At 35.3% G+C, this 6,068-nt stretch overlaps 1 pseudogene; it reads left to right on the top strand.

Moving 5' to 3' along the window:
• The first annotated feature begins 5,202 nt into the window (after positions 1–5,202).
• LOC149537301 (15-cis-zeta-carotene isomerase, chloroplastic pseudogene) lies at positions 5,203–5,855 on the top strand (annotated as a pseudogene).
• The last annotated feature ends 213 nt before the right edge of the window (positions 5,856–6,068 follow it).

The following is a 6,068-nucleotide window of genomic DNA, read 5'->3' on the forward strand; positions in this document are numbered from 1 at the left end:
GATAATCTATTTATTTCCTTATGCATGTCAAGCATGATTATGTTACTTCCCTTCCTCATATTGCAAAGATTACTCTTGTGACCATAAAAGAGAAGAAATCGAAAAGACATGGGGGCAAGGTGAAAGTTGATTCAAAATAAAAGTCATGGGAACCAGAAAGTAAGGAAAAGGGGGAAAGTTAAAAAGGAGTTTTCTCCCAAGAATTAGTTACTAGAAATAGAATGAGAACCGACATCAGAAAGGATAAAAGGTGACAGTAAATGAGTGCATAGGGGGGGTTCTTCTTTTTGGCAACAGTTAGAGAGTTCGAGTGGAGGGGAGAGCACGTTTAATTTCTGTAATTTCATTCATGTATTGAGATTAATGTTCAGTTTTCTTTGTAATAGGTTTGGCTATAGTTCACAGGCAAATATGATCGGAGTATTGTATCTGTGTGTTTAAAACAAGGAAAGGTTTTGTTATAAATCATAGTATTTGGGCAACACTTTTCTGATTACTTTCAATCAAAGTATTGTTATGATCAGTTTTGAGCACTTTCTTGTATTCTTGGTCAAATGGTGATTGGGAGATAGATCAGAGTACTGTCAACTGATCCTATTGCAAATGTTTGAATGTTCAATCTTCATTTTTTTATCTCATGTCATTGCATTTGCATAGCAAATGGCATTCTTGCATCACCAGTGTTGGGAAGTCATAGGATGTGTGAGTTCCTGAAATTGGATAGGATTAGAATCTAAATCTACCTGAGTTAGTTCTGGATAGGATTAGCTTGGTTTTGCCTCTATTGTTCTCTGGTTAAGAACATACCCTGTAGTAGGAATTAGAGATAAAACATGATTCATTGAATATCATTTACATAAGGAGTTGTACCTCAATTCAAAGGGAAACTAGATATTCTTAGAAATGGTTTCCCAATTGTTGTGTAAAGTTGTTCTTCGTTATAAGTTTGGGCACATAAAAAGAGGAAAAGAAGAAGAACAATCTGTTTACCAACAGATTTTTGGTGACTCTGCTGGGGAGTTGGACAAGAAGATCAGTGCTAGAGATTGTTTTTTCAGTTTATTATTGTTATCTCTGCTTGAGATTGGTGACTCTGTGTCTTTTAAAGAACCTATTTTATATCAAAGTTTGAAAGATTTGAAAGTTCTTATCATTCAGGTTCTCAGCTCATGTTTTTGGTGACTAAGAGGAAGAATACTTTGGTTTTTCAAGCTACAATATTCATTTTCTCTGCTACTCAGAGATTGGCGACTCCGTTATAAAAGAAAAAGATCATGCCTATTGGAATTTTTTTTTGAAGAACTTGTTGGAAAATTGGTTGCTCATGATCGAGGTAACATCATTATCTTTCCATAAATTTGATTCAGATTTCTGTTACTCTTTTGTACAAATAATCTCAAGAAATGTATCGAGGTCAAATTCCTCCATCTGTTGAAGAGATTGTGATTGATGATGATCCTATGCTTCAACAACTTTGGAGTAAATTTAAAGAGAGTTTCAGCTATGCCACAATAAACAACTTGAGTATAGCTCAAGACCATCGGTCTAGAGAATTATGGAAGCTGATTGAAAAGAGATTCTACATTCTCCAGGAGTTCAAATAGAAAAGCACTGATGCGAGTTCTAAAAAGGATGCTTTGTCTTCTCCCATCTTCCCTGCTTTGAGAGAACCTAAATTTTCTTCATCCTTAGTATTACCATGGATGAGCCATCAACATGAAGATGGTAATCAGCATGAAAAGCAGTTCTAGCCTGAACCACCACAAAAGGAAGAAAAGTTTGTTATTATCCCTTGCTTCTCAATAGTATTTCTTGTGGAGTCATTAGTTACACCTTTAGATTCATCATTTAAGGTTGGAAATGAGACTTGTTCTCCTAATACTAAGCCTGATGCCGTAAGTATGGATCTAGGACCACTCTCAGAACTGCAAACAAAAGAATCAGTTTTGGTCCAGCATGCTGAAATCATTGAAGTAACAGAAAGCATTCCTAAGGTGGATAGAATCAATGAGCAGAATGAAGAGATCATATCAACCAATGGTTTGAGTTCTGAACAGGAAGAGAAGCCTGGTTTCCCAGAAGCACAACTTTCAGCAAATGAAGACAACCTTCTCAATGATGAAGAATTGGTAAGAACAATTGACAAAGAATTTTCTTTCATGCCTTCATTTACCTTTGATTTTAAAAGTTTCAGATTTGAAGAAAATAAAGTCAAACCTTTGCATGAAGTCTCTGATGAGAATAATCAGATAGTTAATGCAAAACACAAAGAGTTGAATCCCATTGAAAATTTTTGTGGAACTGACTTTCAAGTTGCAAAGGTTTGTGATGATACCATATTAGAATGTATGTGTCTTGAAGAAAAAGTGGAAAAATGTTTGGTCAAATCTGAAAATATGATTGAAGAAATGATCAGCAAAATTGAAAGAAAAATAGATAAGTATTATGATTCCAGTTGTTATCTGCCTGAAACTAATGTGCTAGCTGCATTATGTTTTAGTAGTTATCCTACTAAATCTGAGAATGTAGATGTTGAAGAAGAAAAGATTTCAGTGACTGGTGAAGTGTTGAAACATCATATAGAAGATAGAGAAGTAGATGAGGACTTTCATAATCTTGAAATGAAGAATGATCAATTCATGGTGTCAGCTACATGTGGATCTTCTACAGTCAATTCAAATTCAAAGGAATATTTTTCAGAATTAACAAATGCTAGATATAAAGATGATGTTTCAGTTCTGATAGAGTTTATGATAGCATATCCACAACCTGATGATTGTCTTTATCCTTTACAAAAGAAGTTAGAACATGTGGAAAATAGGGATGCATTTTTCAGCTCTAGTTCAAAATCGAAAGTTGTTTTTAACAATAATTGCAAATGGTATGATGATATTTCTCTCCTAAAAGATTTGCAATGTTATGATTTTGTTAATTCTGATTTGAAAGTTGATATCTCTACTAAGGATGATAACAGAGAAAATGAAGATGATAATGAAATGAATTATATTGCAGTAATGCATCCAGAATATGTTGAATATTTTCTTCCATCATAGAAGTTTGAGTATGCAAAGAAAGATGTACATGAAAGCATAGATGAATCAGAGGTCTATAATGAGGCATGGCAGTTTGGAAAGATCTTGTGGGTCATCATGTTGCAAAAGGCTTTGGGGCTTAAGTTCAATAGTGAAGGAGTAGCTAAAGATTACCTATGTTGTTTCAAATTGATGAAGCATCTTCCTCTATTTAGAAGAGGTTCATACTTTTCTCTTCCTGTGAATGGCCACATATGAATCTTTCTTTATTGTTGGTCCTTCTGGTGAGGTTTCCTCACCTTTTGTAAATAAGTTTTCTTTCCAATTTTGGTGTGTCTAGTGTAGTTTTTCCTTGCTTAGTTAGATCATTGTTTTCTCTCTCTTTGTTTCAGTCTTCCCTGCTCCTCTCCACCCTCCCTATATGCACTTTCTCATTGATTTTGGTCTAGATTCCGTAACCCAATGCTTAAGGCACTTGTTTAACCAGAGATGATGCATTCTCTATGCACTTTGCAGTGCATATTCCCCGGTCAGAGCCAACTGTTTCCTGACTTTAAGTCACCCATTTTTTTTTGCAATATTGGTTAGGTCTAGTCTAATTTGTGTCTAGGTCTAAGTCCTTCATAGGTAGGCTATCCTTGTCTATTTTTCCTCTCTCTTGCCTTCTCATTTATAATTTGGGTGGGTTGGTTCAAGTTTTGTGAAAGTTTTGGTTCATGATCAAAAGGCCTTTCATGTTGTACATTCCAGTTGCTAATGAAAAATCCAGCATTCGAAGCCACACATTATATATAAAAGAATGTATCCATGATCATGTCAAGGCATAGTTGTAAGATGAAGATACTATAAATCATCCTTTCTCTTTACTCCAAACACCTTAAGAAATGTCATCTTTTGTGGAGACATCATTTGATACGAAGAAAATGAGTTTTCAAGAGCTCTTTTATGAACCGGCTTGTTGGATATGATACCGAGCCTTTCCCAAGTCAATTCTATTCTTGTTGTGTTGGTATACTCCATTGGTCAATGCATTTGGCTTTGACCAAGCTCAAGCTGCAATAAGAGGAGTGATGTGCTCGAACCATTGGTCTAAACAGAGTATGGGATACATGTAAAGTGTTCAACAAAATGCTTGCAATAATTAGAACATATTATAGTTTAGTGACTAATAGGAGCATTTCAAGTGCATGTCAAGCTGTGGTTTGAACACAAGCTCACCTTGAACACAATGAAGGCCTCAGTGGAAGTCCTAAAAGCCCATATTCTATTAATGAATTTATGGTAATGGTTGAAATATGAAGCTCAACTGACACTTATATGTTGTTCTTGCTTCATAAAGGGTTCTATGCTAAAAAGTTGCATCCAGAAAAGGGGATCTATAGTTATAAGATCCATATGAATTTAATGCAAACTAAATAGGTATGAGTGGTAAAAGCTAGCTGCAGATGCATTAAGGATGGATATACTTCCTTCGATCAGGTTCGAGGAACATCTTGGTATCGAGCTCATTAAGAATGATGTATTCTTTCTCAATCAATGGTGGCATTATTGCAGCTAGCTTGTGTATAGAGATGCATGTATTCAGAGGTCGATCTGAGTAAACAGAATACAAAGTGTTTGACCGAATGTCAACACAACTCCAATAAACCATCAAGAATTTAAACACACAATTTGGAGATTTGAAGAGAAGATGTATGAATGTGGAGATTGTAGATATAAGTTCCCTTTGTGCACGAGCTGGGTATAATGGAGTTAGTGAGAACTACAAGTGAACTTTAAGCTATGGGTTGTTACAATAAATATTTGTCTGTTGATAGGATGCCTCATCAAATACTATGAATGCTGACATAGACTATCAATGAATCACAACACATAACCATGGTTTAAATTCTAAAACCCGCATGATGGTAGTTTAGGTTACGGCTATCAAATGCAAAGCACAAAAATGAAAAATAAGAGCGTGAGAGTTTGGGGTTAAAGCTCAAACATGAAAATTAACTGATTATAAATATGAACAGAGGATGAATAAAAATGAAGCTCTCCATCAATACATGAAATTCGACTGGTATGGTGTAAAAGAATAACCCTCAAGCTTGAAATTGCTGATGTATAAACTCGACCATCTTCATCAAAAATGCTCGCGAGTATAGAGACTCATGATGGTAAAACAATGGAATCATTTGACAAGTCTAAATGCTTGAATCTATGCACAGAGTAGTTCAAGTGGATTAAACCTAGGGAATGAGCCCTAACGGGTTATAAAGTTGGAACAGGATTGGGTATATTGAGCTCAAAGAAGACTAATTGGAGAATGAGCACTTCGAGTCCTTTTTGTAGGAACATCCCATCCTTTGGCAGTCAGCATTGTGGTATACTTCATTAATCACAGATATGATGGAGCACAATTATGGAAAACACAAAGTATACCTAGTAAGTAGTAGCAGTGGACAAGCCTAAAACGCATTTATGGGAAACTGGAATTATGTGTATCACAAGACATGCTCAGATGGTCAGGCAGTTTATCTAGTGTGTTGCACATACACTTTGGATGGAAACTCTATGGTATTGACAGCATCATTGGGTCTAATAGCACATCATATTTTCAAAGTATGGAATGAAGATAGGCAAATGGTCGCATGTTATAAAAAAACATTCGAGACTGTGGAAAATTGCACTAGCATCATCCCATTTGCTGCTATAATTAATGGCCATATAAAAAAATTATCGAATGATTACTATAAAGAATTTCTTCGAGTTCCTTATTTGACTATTCTTCTATTAACTCTCGGTGCTTATCTTGCTCATCCATTCATGCAGTGGTGATTGGTGTGATAGAAAATCAAAAAATTAAAGGGCGATTAGTTATCTGACACACACACACACACACACACACACACACACACACACACACAAATATGTGCTTGATAATCTATTTATTTCCTTATAAATGTCAAGCATGATTATGTTACTTCCCTTCCTCATATTGTAAAGATTACTCTTGTGACCATAAAAGAGAAGAAATCAAAAAGACATGGG

The sequence above is a fragment of the Cupressus sempervirens genome, chromosome 10, assembly GCF_028749045.1.
Source record: "Cupressus sempervirens isolate cs-2001-9-10 chromosome 10, ASM2874904v1, whole genome shotgun sequence".
In the NCBI taxonomy this organism is placed as follows: Eukaryota; Viridiplantae; Streptophyta; class Pinopsida; order Cupressales; family Cupressaceae; genus Cupressus; species Cupressus sempervirens.